A 21,629-nucleotide genomic window follows, 5' to 3' on the forward strand; every position below is an offset into this window, starting at 1 on the left:
TCCACTGTCTGTTTCAATGAGGCCTGGAGCCCTAGCTGTCGCTCTGAGACATTCCTTCCCCTAGTTCTCTCTTCATCGTCTGGTCTGGTGGAAAGTCTGCATTTGCCTCTTGGATGGATGACTGTGGAAAGAAGGAAGGAGTCACTGGGACATGTGAATGTGTCTGCTCATGGCTCATCATGGTCCACCAGTTACCCCAGTCAGACCTAAATCACATGCAGGGGCTAGTCGAGCACATTTATGGGGAGAATTTAAATTGTATATCCTTGATTCCTTGCGTCCTCTCTCCTCGACTCCTTCTCAAAAGACATTGGATGAGAAGGCTTGAGGGTGAGGAGAGAGGATGTGACTTGTGGAATCAAATAAATACAATTGAGATTGACCCTATGGTCACTAAGGAAGGTATGGTCTGTGTCTAGTGATTGTGAATGCCGTCCCAGTGACTGTACTCCCACCCAACCAACGCTCCAAAGGATCCATTCTCTGTGTCTTTCTTAACTGACCATTTTCACATGAAATACTTGGTTGGAGCTTTGGGGTGCAGCTGTCATCACAGACAGGAGCAAAGAGCTGTAGAGCAGCATAGCAGCAGCCATTGACTCTAATGTAGGCTAACCAACGGCTATGTACATATACCGACCTATTTGCGCCAGGCAAATGTCATCATTTTTTTCCACACCCATGTAGACTCTAGCCAGTCTCCTGGCTGGCTTGACATTTTAATTCACCTTACCTACCCCCCCCTATAGCACTGTCTTTACAGATATAGAACAGCTAGACTGTAGGAATGTGCATCTCCCCTTTCATGAACGATTCGATACGCATCTAGATACATTGGCTCCGATACGATACAGGAACGATACTTTTAGTTTGAAACGATTCGGTTTGATTAGGGGAGCGAATTGATACGATTCGATGCACTAACATTTTTTGCATGAACACATTAATTTTCCATTAAAAATTAATATCTGCTGCTGATGGGAGCTCGGGAGCTGGGCCTCTCTGAGCTGGATCTGTCTGAGATGACTTCTCTAAGCTGAGTGGCTCTCTGTTTGTGTGCGTGCGTAGGCACCTTAGCCATAGGGCACACTGCACCTAACACCCCACTGTCAGATAAGGGGTGGGATGTTTTTGCTTTTTGTCCCCACACTTTTTATCTGAAATCACCATCACCCACTGATTTACTTGTCATTTTTGCAGATTAAACATGTTTTAAACTAGTACCAGGTCAATATTTATCTTTAGAAATTAGCATGGCATTTAGCCAATTATTATAATGCAGCTTTGGATTTTATCCCCATCTCAAAAGTGAATGGTTTAGACCGTTTAGAATTTTACAGTGAGCTTCTCCCGCTCTGACCAATGAATGAATGCGCAGCTGGCAAAAATGATTGCTGTAGGAAATGACCCTGTTCATGTAAAAATGACAAAATACACACTGACTGTTTAAAGCTAAACTACCAAAACTATTTCTTATGGTGAACTTTAACAATCTAAATCAAATCTGAACGATTGAAAACCCCAATCAGCAGTTGGATGTGAGTTTTGTCCATTCTGGTAGGCAATACAATTCTGGTAAAACACCATTTTCTACAGGGCATTTGGTAACAATGACCCAGCAAATTACATTGGTTGTCACTCAACTAATAAAGCCTATGATTTGACATTGCAAGAGCCATTTTACAAGCATCTGAATGCAGATGTACGAATAGCCTATTAAGCCGTGTTCACATTGGCAGTTTGAAGTGACTCATCCTATTTATTTGCAAATCTGTTCATTTTTCTTGCAGTCTGAACAGCCAAAAAGCACATGGCATCGGATATTTCAAGCCACATTTCAAACCACCTACAAAGTCAGATCAAATCTGATTCCTGGCCATGTGACTTGTCTGAATGGTCAAATCTGATTTATTTGCCCTCAAGTGGTTTTTAGACTATTATTTGGCATATCTTGTTGCTTGCTAGCTACTCTGACAGTTTGACAAGAACATGTGGTAGATAACTAGCTTAATAATGTGCTAGAAAATGAATGTGCTAGAAAGCTAAACAGCTACCTAGCTAGCTAGTTTACTGCTGTGGCTAGCCAAAATACTTGTTTTGAAAGTTGGATCATCTTATCCTTTGAGGCTCAAAAAGTGTTCTTACACTATGATTTTGAACATTCAAAGCAACTGGGAAACGTCCATGGCCGGCATTTTTGTCACTAGCTTGCTACATAACTTCTGAGTGATAGGAAGCACCACCACCAATCAGCCTACACCACTGCACACATACCCGTCATTACTATGACAACTAGCATAGCCTTGGTCACTTGTATCTTGCTGTTTGGACAGTCAGCAGTCCCAAACGGATTTGAAAAACAAAACGGATTTGAGCATAAAGGCCTGCAGTGTAAACAAGGCTTTAGAACAGGGATAGGCCTACCTCTCGTTAGCACAAGCAGCTGTGTCTCCAGCACTGTGCGCACAGTTATGACAGTCATACGCAGTTAGTACGCAGTTACATGCATAAAAGTTCGATAGACTCATCAATTCAGTCACAACAGATAAGAGGTATTTTCGGAATAAAACAGTGCTAGTTAAAAACATTAGTGAACTGGGGAGTCCTAATGTCCTAAACCAACTGGGACCGATGCGTATCAGTGAATCCTTACATCTCTACTATATAGAGAAAAGGCTTCTCATATTGTACATCTACTGCTCTTCTCCCCGTATGTTGTTTTCTTCGAGTGCGTAGCCGTGTACAACCCCCTCAGTCATGAGAGAGGCATTCTTGGCAAATTGGCCTACACTGATTGGGTGAGGGACGCAACGCTAGCGAGCAACTTAATTGCAGCCTTTCCAGTACAAAATGCGTCGCCTCAGATTTTCTGGCGGGAAGAAAACGGCAGCTGCAACCAACTGAGTCGTGTCCACCCCCCTCTGCTCTGCTCTGTGCGTGCGTGTATCTGTCCCCTCTCTGCCACGAAACGCTGCCTGTGACTGAGCCTACATAATGAAGCCATACTGTACTTGCTCAGTTGAATAGGCCGCCATGGCTGTCATCACCCAGAGAAAGAGGCATGGCTGATGACTGTACTTGTCTTCTCTGCCCGCTGTACTGTAAGGCTACATTCCTAATGAGTACTACATTCCAAATGAGTACTACATTTACATTTTAGTCATTTAGCAGACTACATTCCAAATGAGTACTTCAGACATGAGCTTTTTTTCAATTGTCGAAATATCCTCTCCAGTCCTCCTCCTCACTTACTCTCCTCCTCACTTCCTCTCCTTCTTGCTTCCTCTCCTTCATCAGTACTGATCAGAAAGAACTTGACCAGCTGACTGATCTGAAAGCCAGACTAATAATGAGCTGCATTCCACCATATTGTTTTCCCTCATCAAGTCTTTTCCTGATGGAATGGAAGGAGACGAGGATGAAAGCATGGGATTTTTAGACTTTTGAGAAAGAGACATTGCTGATGACTGTACTTGTCTTATCTCTGCCCACTGTGCTGCTGTGTGCTGCCCCTGGGCCTAGGTTTAATTTAGCTCATTAGAATAAGGCAGAAGCGCAGTATTTTTAGACCGCATATACCGTATGCCTGTTGAAAAATTCAAGTGTCACGGCTTTTATGTGCCATGCTGCGGTTGGATTCCCGAGCAAACCAACCGAACCCACAGCGGAGTAGCTAGTAGCTACGGTATGAGCTTCTAGCTAGCTAGCATTGCAGAGAGGGGATGCCAGCTTGGTTTAGAGTGGGTGATTGTGATGGACACATTTGCTGATGTGAGTGGGAAGTGAGGTAATGCACTCCGTCGTGGCGGATGGTGAGCTATTTTTGGGCTTTCCCTCGGTCTGCCTAAAGCGCTTTGCCTCACCATCACTCCACCACTCCACAACAGAGCTGCTCGCTTCCCTGGCTGGCCAACATCAGCTTTAAACCTGTTCTCATTTTATGAAGTGTCCTTTTTTTGTAAGAATTATATTTGATTCTTTATTGGTTGGTATAGATGGAGTGGCACTGGGACAGATGGTGGCAATAATGTAGCCTACCCTCATTTATAGTGGGCTGCTGACGTATGTTCTTTAAATGGTCCGTTTTCTAATTTAGAGATGCCTACATAAAGCTGACTCTGGGGCTGATGATGTAGGTCTAGATGCTTGATCCTCTTCATCTGTTGGAGTTGGTTTCCCAGAGTTTGGGCATTTCCCCTAGTCCCAACTAGAAACTAGGTCCTTTCCCAAGCTCTCTCTCTGTCTGTCTGTGTCTGTGCTGTGGTCTCTCGGTGGGTGTAGCCCTAAGTAATGCTGGGACTGGATATTCTCTATTCTCTATTGGGTCAAGTGGAGATTTGCCTGGCCTGTGATGAATCTGGGGAGATTGCGTCGTGCTCACCGCGAGCCAGCAGTGAATCAGGCTAAATGTGATTTTATTTAAGTCTCTGACTCTCTCCCTCTCTCTCTGGCTCTCTCTCTCCCTCTCCCTCTGACTCTCTGGCTCTCTCTCTTGCCATTCCTGGGACTGAATATGCAGATAACAACCCTGTGTGTGTGTGTGACATGTTTGTGATTTATAATGCATCACAATGTCAACGCCAACAAATAAATTGAGATTTAACCCCCTGTTTTGAACCACTGGGCTCTACTTCTTCTCTTTGCAGCCTTAGGAACTGATATGTTTGACTTCAACATTAGCCCTCCCATAATTGCCACAAGGATCCTTTTTACTGCACCAATTTGAATTGAAAGCATTGTATTTGAATGTTCTAGAATCTAGTGAATGCTTTTTTTCATACTCTCAGAGTAAACACCCAGGGTTCATAAGTAAATGGTATTTTATGTTGCATTTCTATTATCCTTTTCTTGCTTAGTAGTCCATACTGCCTAGGTTTTATATGCCTTTGTGAGTCAGAAGAGCCTGGGGTTGAATTGAACAATAGTCCAATTAAACTGTGACTCGCTGAAAACTCTCTCTCTCTCTCTCTCTCTCTCTCTCTCTCTCTCTCTCTCTCTCTCTCTCTCTCTCTCTCTCTCTCTCTCTCTCTCTCTCTCTCTCTCTCTCTCTCTCTCTCTCTCTCTCTCTCTCTCTCTCTCTCTCTCTCTCTCTCTCTCTCTCTCTCTCTCTCTCTCTCTCTCTCTCTCTCTCTCTCTCTCTCTCTCTCTCTCTCTCTCTCTCTCTCTCTCTCTCTCTCTCTCTCTCTCTCTCTCTCTCTCTCTCTCTCTCTCTCTCTCTCTCTCTCTCTCTCTCTCGCAGTTGGACAAACACACATTATGTTCTTCTATCCTCGTGGGGACCTAAAATTAATTTCCATTCAAAATCCTATTTTCCCTAAACCTAAATCTGACTCTTATCCCAAACCGTAAACCTAAACCTAACTACTATCCCCAAAGCTAACCCCTTAACCTTACCCTAATTCTAACTCTAACCCTAATTGTAACCCTAAACCTAACCCCTAAGTTCAAAAAAGCCTTTGTCCTCATGGGGATGTGGGAAATGTCCCTATGAGGGATAATGTTCCTTGCTTTACTACGCTTTTGGGGGATTTTAGGTCCCCACAAGGGTAGAAGAACCAACTCACACACACACACACAGGAACAGATGTGCTGCTCCGCACAGCTGCTGGGCTCTGAACCCTACATTAATTGTTCTGTAGGAAATGTGATTGTCTGAGAAGACAGAGTGAAGGAAACCAAGAGCAGGCAAGACAATGAAGAGAACCAACAGAAGGCCAATCTCTCCCTCTGCCTCATCCTGCACACTGGCCTTCATGACTTCACAGTCCACTTAATAATTCCTGGTGTAATGGCCAGATAATATAATGGACAGAAATGTCCCTTTATAAAGGAAGACCTACTCTGCTCCTGAAATGGAACCCTATCCTCTAGCTTAGTGCACTACTTAGTGGTCTTTTATCTAGTCAAGAATAGTGCATTCTATAGGGAATAGGGTACCGTTGCGGACGCATGGAACCCTACTCCCTATATACGGTATGAAAGTGTCGTCGTCCTACGTTAGGGCTGGGAGATATATCACATGTTGTTTTAGCGTGATATTCCACATGCCTGTATCGCAAGAATCAATTAATTGTGATAAAAAAAATATATAAAAAAATATTGAGCGTTTATGTCCGCTTGTTCTCTTTTTGGTCTCGTCTCCTTCGCTCCTTCTGCTGTGACTGTGCACCTTCTCATTTAAACACACACACACACCAAGCTCCTCCCCCAGCCACTCACAAAGCTCCTCCCCCAGCCACTCACAAAGCTCCTCCCCCAGCCACTCACAAAGCTCCTCCCCTAGCCACTCACAAAGCTCCTCCCCCAGCCACTCACAACGACAAAGATGAAAGCACTTGTTACTCTCTGACAACAAGCGGTTTCAACTTGCTATTTGCATTTGAGGTTTGGTGCAACAGAATCTCTCATATGGACACCGAAACATTATTGGGACATTATTTTACTGTAATAGACGAGAACTTAAACTTTCCAACGATACCCTTTTTATGTCTCAACTCCTCAAATTGTGCGAAGAGCAGACCCTACTAAAACAAGAGTATCAATGAACATTTGCCGTTTCTGTTGCGCGCTGGTACCGCTAGAAACATTTTAGCCACAGACTGTTATACTAGCCATCTAGTCTGTGTTTCTAGTCTGTGTTTTATAAATGTGCAATGAACATAAAACACTATTATATAAGGAATTGACAACTAATTCTCATTCTGAGAAATAAGGTAGGCCACTTGATTTCAACATCTGAAGAAAGTGGACAAGCTAGCATGCTGTTCAAACAGTTGAAGTTGAACAGAAGGGTGTGTTCATAACAATTCAACTGTCATACCTTGTTAGCTAGCAAATAGATCCAAGTTGGCTAAACTTAAAATATAAAGATTAGCTGGCAACTCACTAGCACGTGGTCTTATGCTTGAGAGATTGTTTTGAGACCTGTGTTAATTTTCTATAATGCCTGCTACAAGTTGGTCATTATTAATGAATGTGCATTATGCATGGTTCTGGTTAAATATGTAACAAAAAGGGCATTTTGATAGACAGACTTGAAAGGAAGATCAGTGATTATTACCAAAAAAAGCAGGTAAAACTATTTTGATAAAATAATTTAATTATTAGTGGGTCTTATGATTGTGGAAGGCTTATATTTAGCCTAGGTATAATTTCACAAGCCCTGAATTCATTCGATTATTGCTGACTGTTTGAAATGCAGTCTATTTTACCTTTTTAATTTGACAACTAAGCTTATTTAGAGACTGCTTCCTGGAAAATGCTGTGTCACTTTCATAGCATATAGTGCTCTACTTAGGGAATAGGGTGCCATTTCAGACACATCCCTAATCTATTATTTCCATGTGATATTCAATGGGCGAGTAAAGCCTGAACTGTGCCTTAGTGGAAATGGGAGAGCCTTAGGAGCAGTGCTCTCTGTATATTGAGCCTTAGGGGCAGTGCTCTCTGTATATTGAGCCTTAGGGGCAGTGCTCTCTGTATATTGAGCCTTAGGGGCAGTGCTCTCTGTATATTGAGCCTTAGGGGCAGTGCTCTCTGTATATTGAGCCTTAGGGGCAGTGCTCTCTGTATATTGAGCCTTAGGGGCAGTGCTCTCTGTATATTGAGCCTTGGGGCATTGCTCTCTGTATATTGAGCCTTGGGGGCAGTGCTCTCTGTATATTGAGCCTTGGTGGTCTTCTGCTCCCTGTGATTTATTTGTCTCTATTCTGAATGAAGTGGCTCTCCATGATTAATTCATGTCCTTGTATTTCTTCATAAAATATTTGCAGTACAAAGAAGATTTACCCAATGAATTATTGAAGTGAAACACAAGAGGGGATATGGGGTGTGTGTGTGGTCATCTCCCTGGATGCCTGACCTAAGCAGAGCATGTGCTAGATCTCACGAGGATGGGAGGTTGGTTGAGGAGAGGGGCAGTGGTAGAAGTGCTGGTGATCCTCTGAGGAGGTTGTTAGCCGTGGCGGCTAGCCAGGCAGAGAAACGCTAGCCAGGAGGATACACAGATCCAGTACACCGTCGCAATTGCTAGTAGCAGTCCCGATGTGTCTAATTATTCCAGCTTCTTCTGATATTGCTCCCCATTTGATTTCTATGAACCACTGCCAGAGTGGAGCTAAAGCACCATCACCATAACAGCATATCATATGTGGGGGATATTATTATTTGTGACCTGGCAATTTCACCCTTCATTTCCCGTGATGGGATAAATAAAGTTGTTGTATTGGCAGAGGAAAGGTGGAAGGTTGGCTAGGAAGAAAGGATGGCACCAGAGACAGTCATAACAGATAAGTATGGGCCACAGAGTGATGATATCTAGGATAGCCGACACAGAGAAAGGTTAGTGTGTTACAAGAGCTGGCACTTCACAGCTGACTGGCTGGCTGTACACTAACCAGAAGAGAGGAGGGCTAGCTGAGAGATAGCCAGCCTGCTTTAGTTCAGTTCAGTAGTGTCTGTACTCAAGGGTGCATACCAAATGGCACCCTATTCGCCCTATATATGGGCCCTGGTCAAAAGCATAGTGCTCTGGTCAAAAGTAGTGGACTATGTAGGGAATACGATGCAGTTTGGGATGCAGACAGTGACTGGGGCCCATACAGTACTGTATATCCAGGCACAATGTATCTGTAGTCTGAGGCAGAATGGGTGAGTCAGGGATGACTGTCGACAGCTCTCCCAGTCAGCCTCATAACTACCACTGTGTGTTCTGCTAGGCCTGCGGCTATAGGCTGCCTGGGACAGTCTGTACACACACACACACACCAGGGTTTCGTTTGGAAAATGTGGCACCGGACAACGTGACCGTTTTTGTGAAATTTACCGGACCCATATGCATTGGGTGCGTAACCAGTTAGGGTGTCCACCCACGGTGCTCAGAGTGACAGAAATCACATTTAGATTATGGTAATTCATCTTAACAGAACATGCAACTCCTGTAATGAAGCAGCCAATAAAATGTCATTTTCAAACATTTGCCAAAATGCAATTAGCGGGAAAACACCATTCTAAACAGCGCACCTGATGAGAGCGGTTCCATATATGACAGAGATGAAAACGTAGAAAGAGGGGGGATTTAAAGATGCAACAACTAGGATGGGTTGCTAATAATGACTAGGATTGTGCCTTTGGCTTCTGGACAATGAAAGAAAGTTAATATGAAAAACAATAGAACATGAGAAATGGCATAGCAGTGGGTCCAATAGGGAAGTCAATTGTAATACATTTGCCTGTCTATATACCTCACCAGAAAGCATGACTTAGCCACAGAGGAGTCGAGGATCATTAGCTTCTTTAAAAAAAATAGTTGTGGATTGTTTCAAATCACAGGCTCCTAGGCCTATACCTAGTAGGGCAGCGTGCGTGGCAATAGGCTTAGCTGATTATTTCGTTGCGGCTGTTAGTGAAAAGCATCTAAAATATGTGTGAAGATGATGTGTCTTGAGTATAATTAATAATCATTTTCAGACAAGAAGAAGGGGAGGGGTGTGTGGCGAAGATATAGGAGAGTTTCTCTCCAGAATGGCCTCAGCTGTCTCCCGCCAATTCTTGCACGTGAATAGTTTCATTGTGTGAATTGTTTGCCCTTTGATGATTTATTTTTATAAATTCCCCATTACATATGTCACCAGTAGTAAATGTATTGTTAATCTCTGTCATTTGATTACATTAATTTATGTTACTGCATGTATTAATTACAGTAATTTACCGTTCTCATTCTCAGAGTGGAAACGTTATTTGCAGAGTTCACAACCTGCTGCACTTGTGAGAAACAAGTTTTGGTTCATTTCATAACAATCTTTTACAAGATTTCTAAAAAAATATTAAATGGTATTTTGTTTGGATTGCTCCATGTGAGCAATGAGCAAGTGTCTGGTTCTCTGTCCTGATAATGTTGCGGGAGCACATGTGCCTGAACACGCATAGAAGTACCTGGTAGGAAAGTGCCCATTTGGGGATGTCTGATTTCTGATTGTCTTAACTCACCAGGTTTTTTGCATGGGCTGTGATTCAATCCACCGCGTCCGCCTATGTCTGCCTTCCACATCTGCGGTGGAAAGTGGCAGAGCTACAGTGGTGTTTGTCAGACCATGAGACATCCCGAAAAATCGGTCTTCTCACGAAAAGGTCTGTAGCACCGGCCTACAAACCACTCTATGGAAAGGGGAGAATCTCACGAACATGATGGTGTTCTCCGTTTTGCTCTACGGCCCCCACAAGTGTCCCGGGACTCATGTAAAGGTAACCCATACAAACGAATGGAAGGGGTTAAATATGTGCCAAAAAAACATATTCCTTATGATACATTTTTTTATTTCTTGCTTTCTTGCTATTTATTAATGTTTTATTCTATACGTGTCTATGGGCTATAGTAGTAAAGGCCAAATTCTATATTTTATCAAATATATATTTTATATATGTTTTTTGGGCTACCTAAAATTAGGTATCAAATAGCTAAATTATCCATGGTATGACCATCTTAAAACAATTCCATTATGTTCGCTTAGTACCCCCCCAACGGCTTAGACTTTCTGAGGTTAACCACGTGACAATGATTTTGAGAACCAAAAACGTTACTAAAATGAAACAGTTCCACAAAAATGGGCATATGAAAATCATAACTGTCACGCAGATCTGTAGAAATGGTAGGGAGGATAAATTGTAAGCTTCCCCAAACTTCAAACTCATGCGCCGCCTATGAAATCTTTATAAAATAATTGTGGCCACATTTCCATGGTCTGATTTTGGTTATATGCTACTTTGAGGCAAGGTAAGACATAATATGAAATAAAACATTCAGGTTTCAAACAAAATGCATACTGCCTCCAGCTCACAATGTAAAGTGGTGGGTAGCCTGTTGCCTGCACTTGAATGGTGAATGCAAGTATTTTTTTATCCTGGTCATTTTGGCCGGCAACAGTTTTATTTATCAGCTTTTCTTTTTTTTTTTACCGTCCGAAAGCCGGCAGTTGCTGGCTAACGGAAACCCTGACACACACACACACACACACACACACTGAGGTGACGTGAAAAGGTGTTTTGACGGCTGAGCGCACAGGGAGTAGTGTGTGCATGTGCGTACTGTGTGTGTGTGGTGCAGTGAAGATGGGGGGTCGGTGTAGTGGGGTGTGGGGTTAAGGGGGAGTAGTGGTACTCACTATACCGTGTCACTCATTCACTGGTAATCATTTAAAGGGATCCATCAATATTTCAGTGCCTCAGGCTTAAAGACTCGATGGTTAGATACAGTTCTACAGCGTATCGAAGCGTATTGATTTTTTGATGTAACGGACCTCGGTATGACACGTCAGTAAATTACCCCTAGCATGATCTTTCCTTGCATAAATCATTTCCAGGCAACTGCGCAATTACTACAGTACAATGCCACGTTAGCAATCCTACTTCAGTCAATACTACTACTACCACAGGGTGTTAGCCTACCTAGAAATCATTGTGGGTAAAATATTACGTAAATTCACACAGCACCACAGGGCTGAATTCTAACGGTTTTATTGAGAGAGACGAGGATGCTGGGATGAAACCGAAACAGTGCAGCTGTGAGAAAAAAGAGAATCTGCTAGCTGTGTAGAGTTCTGCGCTTGCATTATTTCCCAAATTAATTGCAGGCAGACTTTACAGGGATAAAAGCTGAAATCCCAACCCTAAACCCATGGGTCTTCTCCCTCTCCTCTCGCCCCTGTAAACTCCTAACCATGATGTACATAATTTATACTGTCAGTGTATATTAAAGAAAAAGCAGCGCAGAAGAGCACAGGGGAAATGACTCAGTGGCCTAGATGCAATGTTTCCTTTTTGGCGTTTCCCCCCCCTCTCTCGTTCTTTCATTCTGTCGCTTTTTCGTTTTCTCTCTCTTACTATCTCTCTCTCGTGCACGTTTTGTCTCTTTCATTCTCTCTTCAGCTTTCTCTCTCGTTCTCTCGCTCATTCCCCATTTCTGTCTTTTATGTCTGTGTTGATCATTCTCTCGTTTCCTTTGTTTTTCATTCTTCTTTTTTTGTATAGAAGAACTGATGAAAGGAAAGGATGTAGGCAAGGCTTGGTACATCATCATGCCTAGGCCATGTCTAGATCCTTTCCATTTGCGCAACGCACAACACTTGCACCTTGCTTTCACAACCAACCACTTCAATGGTACGCTTTCTCTTCTGGTCAAACTAATCTGTCGACTTGCGTCTTCGCTAACACGCTTGTTTGCAAATTGAATGAGAGTGCGCGCCACACGTATTTCCCTTGCTTGAAAGACCGTAGCGGGGAAGTTGCAGGGTGGTTGAGTTTTGTATGTCTACAGAGAATGTTTTCAGTTTTTTCTCACATTGCCAAAATCAACTGCTTCTTTTCAAAATGGCTGCCTCCTTGTTGGAAGGGTACGCCAAAAACGACTTCATCCAGCCTATTCTAAAGTTGATAGAGCTGAAAAGATGGTATAGTTAATAAATGTATGCCAATGAATCACAACCTCTCTGAGAGCTCAGTGACTGGTCACAGTATGACATCATTACACCCACTTCAAGAACATGGCCTTGGAGAGAGAATCTGGGGCTGCATCTCAATAATATAAATTGTCTTCCTCTCCTTGTCTCCTTTCCTTCATTTACACTTATGAAACGGGTGACTGTAAATTCTCAATAGGCTCTAGTGCCGTCCATCATATTGCTGTCACATATCCTGTGTGGAAGAGAAAAAGAAGACACTTGAGGTCCACCCCTAGTATCAATGAGCTATCCAGTGTGTGTTCCAATCAGTACAGAGAAAGGTGAGGAGAGCGACTTTAGACTATTGAGATGGACTCTAGGTCCAACCTTTTCTCCTACTGACCTCCCAAACTGTGGATCAGTGAATGAAATTCAACTCCTCTCCTCTCATCCTGCCCTAGTTACGCCATCCTCTCCGCCAAGCCCCAAATCACTCGAACAGTTCTAGTCGTGACACCTCATCTCGTTGCAGCGGGGCCATTGACCCCATTAACACACTCTGATCTAATGTGTAGAGCCAAAGTAGTATCTGTTCATTTGATATTTTAAATATTTAAGCAGCTCTGGTTTTGCGTGGATGCCAGAGCCTGTCCTGGGATTGTGGTGGGTTTTGTCTTTTTGCGCTGTGCTTGATTCTGTGTTCACTGTGAAACACAGTCTGCGTCCCAAATGGCACCCTGTTCCCTATATAGTGCACTGCTTTTGACCAGAGCCCTATGGTCCCTGGACAAAAATAGTGCACTATACAGGGAATATGGTGCTATTTGAGGCGCAACCGTGCAAGCAGACCACTATTAATCTTCCTGGTTCTCTTGATTGGAAAATCCTGTTGGGCTTTAGCATCAGAGCAGCCCTCTACTCCAGTCCCCCCCTTCCTCATCCTCTCTGAAACTAGATCAGTTGGTGCGGCAGTGTGTGCTGGGACACAAACCGAATTGTGTGTAAGTGATGTACGTGTATGTTATAATGAACAGTAGTGTTTGAGCTTGAGTGTTTGCGTTTGACTGTGTGTACACAGTACTGTCCAGTGGGTATGTCGACTGTGTTTGTGTTGATTTGCGTGTGTGTGTGTTTGCTCATCCACAGACTCTTCTCATGCATTTTACATGTCCTAGTGGGAGCCCAGCTGTGACTGTAGTAGAAACTTGATTCACTGGGCTTCTGTAGACATTTCACCACAAGCACTTGTTACGGTTGTGTCAGGGGCATCCATGGGACTGTGTGTGTCTACTCCTCCCCCATGTACTGTGTCAGCTTTGGCAGTTGGTTGTTGGCAGAGCTAGCCAGGCCTGTAACAGCCAGCCTGTCAGTCGGTGCTGAAGCTGCCTGAAACCAAACCCTAGCCATGACACAGCGGGTGTAATTCATAGTTAATCCATACACACTGACGGACTCACGTGGGACAGATTTTATACTGCACCACTCACCATTATCTAGTTTGCAGGCCTGTTGAAAATCAATGTGGCTGGGAATTGATAGCGTCATAAACAGACCAAGGGTCATTGCCCAGGCCCAGTCGATGGCAATACAGTTGAGCTGTTTTCCACACACTGATGGGAATGAGTACTTATTAAATGGTCTGACGTTCATTTCAATGGTCTGGCTATATCTATAACTGCAATGGCAGCCCCATGTCAAACCATGGCTGTCAATCAGAAGACTGGGATCCAGTATGGGAATTACAATGACCTCAATAACCCCAGTATGATAGTCTTGGGTTGGTAGTCTATCTATCTCAGTAGTCTAAAGTTGCTTCCTCCTTGTATGGATCCTGTCAGTTAGTATGGGAAATGCAATGGCCTCAGTGACCCTATTAAGGCAGTAGTCTCGGGTTGGCTGCGTCTCAATAATCTGAGGTGGCTCTGTCTGCAATGATGTAGCAGAGCTGGACAGGCTGGCTAGAAGAGGTTGGTCAATCCAAATGTATTTAATCCAGTCAATTCAGGAAGTAGACATGGACTTTAAATAGCCAAGGCAAGAGAACAGCAACATGGGGTCATTTTGTTCCAGCTCCAAATTCTCCAATCTAATTTACTAAAGCCTACTTCCTGCATTAACTGGAGTTGGTGTGCACATTGGAGTCAAGTGAAGTTTCTACCTAGACTGATCTAGGGTCAGTTATGCATTTTCCCCTAATGGTCAAGGTTATTATTCAGGGGCTAAGTAATCTGATCCTAGATCTCTTTACCCAGAGCAAAGGAATTGACTTCAATGTAGGACTTCAGTTTCCTATCCCACTAACCTGGATTTGGAATGACCATGGCCAGCTCGTGAATTAGATTCATTGGTCTGGTTAGGATGGTGATTGAGAGACTTGGCAATTAAGCCTAACCTCTTTTCAGAATGTCATTAAAACCTACTGACCTCATGCCAACCTCTGGCTTAATGCCCAGTCAGCCCCTGATTTACAAACAGTCCATTCACCAAACCCCTGATCAACTGTCATTATTCCTGGGAGAGGCAACAGAGGAGGTGATTGGACAGTAGCATAATTGGACAGATGCTGTGTAGGAGGAGAAAGTAGCCTGGTTTTTGCTTAACCTTTAGCCTGAATAATGGATAAATACATGGTGTGGCCTAATGGCCTCCACGCTGTGTTAGGCCATAGGCAGTTACAGAAAACAAGACCACATGCATTAAGAGTTTCTCACATAGTCAGGAAAATCTCTTGGCTCTAATAGAGAGTATATCAATCTAATAGTTGGGCTAGTTTATGTATGACTCATTCTTCCATTCTGCTTTGGTAAGGTCACCGATTATTTTTGGGATCTGCGTTGGTGGTTCGCCCCGTACGATGACGTGAGTTCATTCAGGCCTGGGGATCCTGTCTCTGACGAAGGGGGTGTCATGTCAGGAGACTGCTCCAACGTGTGTGGGTGTGTAGGTGGGCCACACAAACACTGAGCTTTTGCCCTTTTGTTGTCTCTGTTTGTTTACCAACCCGCCAGCAGCAGTCATGAACCAACAGGCAGTACACACACACACACACACACAATCGTCATAGCCGTTTTGCCTTCATCCCAATTAGGGCCGTGACGGTCTTGGAATTTTAGATGATGGTAATTAGCCAGGCCAATGTTCACAGTCACCGACATAACCATTGGGTTAAAAAGAAACACGTGGCTTTTTTCTGCAACTTCACTATTACCTTTACACTTCGTTATTATCAGTAGCATTTCATTATTATGCAAGTTATTATTACCTCTAAATATTAGTCCAGTATACAAATTAAGAAATGCCTGATTGGAGAGGAATTCTGAAAAATTACAGATTCTAATTTTGACACACTAAAACATTCACACCAAGTCCGATGTGTTTTTTCCCTCTACTTTTCCGAACAATTTGCATAACTTCACCAACGTTGCTGCGGTCATTCTCTGTGGCAATAGGTTGTTCAAAGTGGCTCGAGAGGACACAGCAATGAGAGAAAAATCATATACTACTGGAAAAAGAATATGCTTCTGAAAATATATGTATATAGGCTATGCATCCTATAGGATGAATCATGAAAGGACCTTGGCTACGTATCATTCAGTTGCAACCCATTTAACAAGAGCGGAAACACAAAACTGCCACCTGTGGTCAGAGATTACATTTACATTTACGTTTACGTCATTTAGCAGACGCTCTTATCCAGAGCGACTTACAAATTGGTGCATTCACCCTATAGCCAGTGGGTTAACCACTTTACAATATATATATATATATATATTATTATTATTATTTTTTTTTATTGGGGGGGTAGAAGGATTACTTCATCCTATCCCAGGTATTCCTTAAAGAGGTGGGGTTTCAAATGTCTCCGGAAGGTGGTGAGTGACTCCGCTGTTCTGGCGTCGTGAGGGAGCTTGTTCCACCATTGGGGTGCCAGAGCAGCGAACAGTTTTGACTGGGCTGAGCGGGAACTATGCTTCCGCAGAGGAAGGGAGCCAGCAGGCCAGAGGTGGATGAACGCAATGCCCTCGTTTGGGTGTAGAGATGAAGTCAAGACAAGCTAGGCCTACTTTAGGAAACTTTCTGAATGGACATATTAGCAAACTCCTACACACACACACCCACCCGCCTAAAAGGACCATCCACCAATCAAAGCTGCCTGAAGCGCATCTCACTCAGACACATAAGCAAATCCCATTTGTCCTTTCCCAAAAATGTATTAAAAATCCTTTCTGTAGGATATCCCCCCAAAATTCTAGGATAATGCTAAATCAGTGTAGCCTATCATATAAATTGATGAGGAAAGTTTTAAGGGGGATATATAGAGACAGCTGTGATAGGCATGAAGATGAAATTGAATCCCCAAGCCGGCAAGGTGAAAAAAATCTGCCGTTCTGCCCCTGAGCAACAACAACTGTTCCCCGGGCGCCGATGACGTGGACGCCGATTAAGGCAGCCCCCCACACCTCTCTGATTCAGAGGGGTTGGGTTAAATGTGGAAGACACATTATGGTTGAATGCATTCTGTTGCATTCAACCGAAACGACTAGGTATCCCCTTTCCCTATCGTATTTATCAGCGTTGACTAGTGTGATGCCACGAGAGGCTACCGCTTCCAGCGGGGTTGCCCAAGTAGTGCAAGGAGTCCAGGTTCAACCAAAACAAGGATTTTTATTAAAGGTCTTCGGCAACTAACGAAATTATAACACAATTCTCTTCTTCTCCGAGCCCACCTTCCAGACCGTGTCTCTTCCCTTCCCCAAACCTTCAGCTCATCAGCTCCTGATTGGTTTCAGCTGCGTGGGAAGATTGGCCATAGAGGGGTGGAGTTCCCGACCATACCAGCAGATGGAGCCATAGCTGTCTGGGTTTGCAGCCATCTCAGGGGATGTAACGTCCCTCCAGGACACAGCCTCTCGTGACATCACACATCCCCCTCCTCGGGACCGACGTCCTCGTCGGGGTAAAGGCAGCGAAGAAGGCATCACGCCGGGAGAGGGCGTCCGCATTGCCGTGGTGCTTGCCAGCCTGCTCTCTCTTCAACTCCTCCACCTCTAGGACCAGGGACTCAGCCTCCTGTTGTCTCTCCTTGAGTTTCTTACTGAACGCATCAGCCTTGGTTTTAGCAGAGTTTAGCTTCTGTTGAGCAGCTTTCAGTTCCTTCTCTCTCTTTGCCTCCGCATTCTTCATCTTGTTCTCCAACACCTTGTACTTCTCCTCTGCCTTCTTCTGGACCTCCTTACTACTGCGCAGGGTCTCCTCACACTCCTCGATGGTCCTGCGCAGCCTCTCCAGCTCCCCCTGTTGCTTATGGAAGGAGCTCTGTTGGAGTTTAGCCTGGAGGATATCTAACTCTTCTGTCTTCATGTCTAACTGTTGCTTTAACAAACAATACCTCTCAGCGGTCCCCTTCAGACCAGACAGTTCTTTGTCCAGATTCTGTAGCTCCGTCTCTGTGTCGGTCTGGGCCCCTGCCATCCCTATCAGAGCCCGGGCGGGAGTGAGTAATTCGGAGGATTGCACCGGAGCCTTCCCAGGATGAGTCTTGCCTCTCCGTTTCCGAGGTACTCGGGTTATCCTCTCCTGAGACTCTCTCCAGAGTGGGTAAAAGGCTGGGCAGTCTCGTCCCAATTAGGACAGGGACGGGGAGGAATCAACCACCCCCGCCGTCGTGTGTATGGTTCCCCGTGTGCTGGTCATTGTAAGTTCAGTAATGGGGTATTCTCTGGTGTCCCCATGGACACAGGAAACTGGGAGGACTTTCCCCGGGGTCAGACACGTTGGGCCCACCAAATCCTTACGCACCAGGGTGGCCCGGCTACCAGAATCCAGTAAGGCCTCCACATCATGGTGATTCACAGTTACCGGGCAGGTGGGGGGTCGATCTGGGCCGCCATCTACGACTCCCAAGAGCGAGGCAAAACGGTGTGTGGGTGCTGAGCTGGAGGACTCCGCAGTGGGCATAGGTTCATCGGCTGGTTTCCCACACTGCCAGGAGATATGTCCCATCTCCCCACACCGGTAACACTGTCGAGTTTCCCCCTCCTGGTGTACTCTTCTTGGACCCGCCTGGTTTCTGGCTCCCCCTGGAGCCGGGATAAGTCCTGACGTGGCTGGGTTCGAGACCTTGGGGTCCTTTGGACGGGTTCTTCCCATTTGTGGTGGGGCCGCACTCCTGGGGTCTTTTCGGGAAGCATTCAGCATCTCCGCTGTGGCCTGGTACTTTTCCACAGCTTCCACGGTCAGATCAGCCGTGGTCAAGGCCTGTTGACTGATGAACCGTTTTGCCTCATAAGGCAGGGCGCGTGAGGTAACGATCCACCACAACGGCCTCCACCACCGCCGCTGCTGTATTCCTCTGCGGATCCAGCCATTTCCTTGCGATTCGGACAAGTTCATGCATCTGCGCCCGAGGAGGTTGGTCTGGTTGGAAGGTCCAGCTGTGAAAGCGCTGGGCCATACCAAACTTTGTGAGTCCATATCTGCTGAGGATCTCAGACTTCAGGGCATCATAGTCAGTAACCTGGTCAGGGCCCAGGTCCCGGACAGCATTCAGCGATTCCCCGGTTAGAAAGGGGGCTAACAGACCAACCCACTGTTGCTTGGGCCAGGCTTCCCTAGTGGCCGTGGCCTCAAATGCATGCAGGTATGCCTCAATGTCATCGGTAGCTCCCATCTTAGATATAAAGTCACTTGCCTTTATTGGGCGGGTATTTTGGACCACCCTCTGTCTCTGCAACTGCAATTCCTCTGCCTTCAGAAGGTTGGCTTTCTTTTGCTCCTCCAAGAGAGCCACGTTTGCTTGCATCTGGGCTTGCTGGCCAGCAACCAGGGCTTTCAATATGTCCTCCATTTCAGTCGGCGGGAGCCTACGGCCAACTTGGAAAACTGGGTGATCAAACCTTCGGGTATCCTCCTCTGACATGCACTATTAACGCTTGAGCGTGCCTGTATTCTCCACCATCTGTGATGCCACGAGAGGCTACCGCTTCCAGCGGGGTTGCCCAAGTAGTGCAAGGAGTCCAGGTTCAACCAAAACAAGGATTTTTATTAAAGGTCTTCGGCAACTAACGAAATTATAACACAATTCTCTTCTTCTCCGAGCCCACCTTCCAGACCGTGTCTCTTCCCTTCCCCAAACCTTCAGCTCATCAGCTCCTGATTGGTTTCAGCTGCGTGGGAAGATTGGCCATAGAGGGGTGGAGTTCCCGACCATACCAGCAGATGGAGCCATAGCTGTCTGGGTTTGCAGCCATCTCAGGGGGATGTAACGTCCCTCCAGGACACAGCCTCTCGTGACATCACACTAGTCTATAAATTAAGAAAAGATTCCGTATCAAATTATACCATGCCAGGTTGGATAGGATTGGCGCATTGTCCATTGGACACGACATTAGCGCATTCTAGGCATTTGAGCCTGACCAACCTTGTCGACTGCTGTTGAATAATTAATGAATAGGCAGACACATCCAACCTTTTTTAAAAGATCAATTTATTTACTAGTAAGCAATGAAAATGTGCATTGTATAAAAGGAAGTCCACACATCAAATGATTTGTTTTACTGAAGTGCCATAGGCTATAGCAGGGCTCTCTAACCCTGTTCCTGGAGAGCTACCATTCCTGTCGTTTTTCGCTCCAAACCTAATCTAGTGCACCTGATTCTAGTAATTAGCTGGTTGATAAGCTGAATCAGGTTAGTTACAACTGGGGTTGGATTGAAAACCTACAGGAGGGTAGCTCTCCAGGAACAGGGTTGGAGAGCCCTGGCCTATAGGCTAGCACTTCTACACCCCCGCACATCTAGCGGATTAGCTGCTCGAGCACCAAACGACAGTTGGAAAGACGAGGAGATGAAGACCATTCAATAGACCAGACTATATAAGCAAAACAATTGCTTATAATCATTAGTAAACACTCCTATTAGGTCAAGTTTATCTACATGAAAATAAAGTTAATACAAATAAATAAAATAATGTAGGCCTATTTAAAAGGTTTTGACAGTATTTTTATTTTCATGGCGGTATTCATCCATAACAGTCAGTTACACGGTTATTCAATTACCGTCACAGCCCTAATCCCAATCCCAAAGCACCTTCTCCACTGCTGGGTGGGTTCTAGTACTTCACTATTGCAGAGTCCGAGAGAGATGTTTGTGTGGGATCTGTTACACTGAACTGGAAGAAGTAAAGTGTGTCAGTGAGTGAACAGATTAGCGTGCTGACTGCTGTGCGTGTGTGTATGATGCCAGTGGAAAATAACAAAGTTTAGAGGATGACAGTCAAGGCTGGCTGCATGTCTATTGTCATTTAGCAGAATAACTGTTTGCCCGGATTTTTTTCCTTCTACTTTTACAGTGCATTTACTTCTTGGTGCCAGACACACACACAGTCTGTCTTCCTGCATGTGCGTGCATGCTTGTCTGCTTGTGCGTGACTGTGTGTGAGACTTTTGGAGCAGAGATGTGCTCCCCTTCGCCCTGCATCTGCCTCTGACTGTAAACTATAATTACAAGAGCAGGGTGAGCGAGAGGGCAGGCGCAGAGAAACCATAAAGCCTCCCCTTCACTCCCTACGCACAGGGTACTTATGTATTTTGTATATTCAAGTTGGAAAGAGAAAATCTAGGTTATCTCTAGCCCTGGGGTGGATGTAGACTGTTTTCCCCTCTTGCTCTCCTGGGGAAAATGACTAGTTGTTGAAGCACACAACTCCAAGAAACACAGATTGATTGAGTGTTTTTGCAAAAATCGTCTTCAAAGCCCACGCCATCGTGTGTGAGTGTATATGTCAGGCCAGTGACTCAGCTAAGCAGAGGTGGTAGTAGATGCTCGGAAGTCGAAACTCCTATCTACTGCCTTGCCCTTGTGCAGGATGTATGTATGTGTGTGGTCGTGTAGGCTGTTGATGAAATCAAAGAAGGAATCAAAGTTGATTCATCATGTGCACAGGAAACAGCGGGTGTAAACGGTACAGTGAAATGCTTACTTACCGCTCACCGTCAACAGTGCAGAATAAATGTAAAGCAGCAAAACGAATCAATAGACAGTAAGTAGATGAATAAGAACAAAATAACACAACATGGAGGAGGCTATAGTAGATCTTGACCCAGATGTCTACAGTCCACTATCAGTACCCTATGGATCCTCTGACTGGATGCATCTCAATAGTTTAATGTTGCTTCCTCTACTCAGAGAGAGGAGA

The 21,629-nt window shown here is 44.8% G+C and overlaps 1 protein-coding gene across 4 annotated transcripts in view; it reads left to right on the plus strand.

The window, feature by feature from the left end:
* The window catches only part of taok3a (TAO kinase 3a), a 100,315-nt gene that overhangs the window by 14,025 nt on the left and 64,661 nt on the right, over window positions 1–21,629 (plus strand). The window contains exon 1 of one of the 4 annotated variants that reach the window (XM_041901649.2): window positions 10,049–10,242. The exons of the other annotated variants lie outside the window; for them this stretch is intronic. The gene's annotated coding sequence lies outside the window, so the exon portion shown is untranslated. Of the gene's footprint in view, window positions 1–10,048; window positions 10,243–21,629 lie in introns of those variants that run through there. 4 annotated transcript variants of the gene reach the window in all.

This window comes from Coregonus clupeaformis, chromosome 16, assembly GCF_020615455.1.
Source record: "Coregonus clupeaformis isolate EN_2021a chromosome 16, ASM2061545v1, whole genome shotgun sequence".
Taxonomy (NCBI): domain Eukaryota; kingdom Metazoa; phylum Chordata; class Actinopteri; order Salmoniformes; family Salmonidae; genus Coregonus; species Coregonus clupeaformis.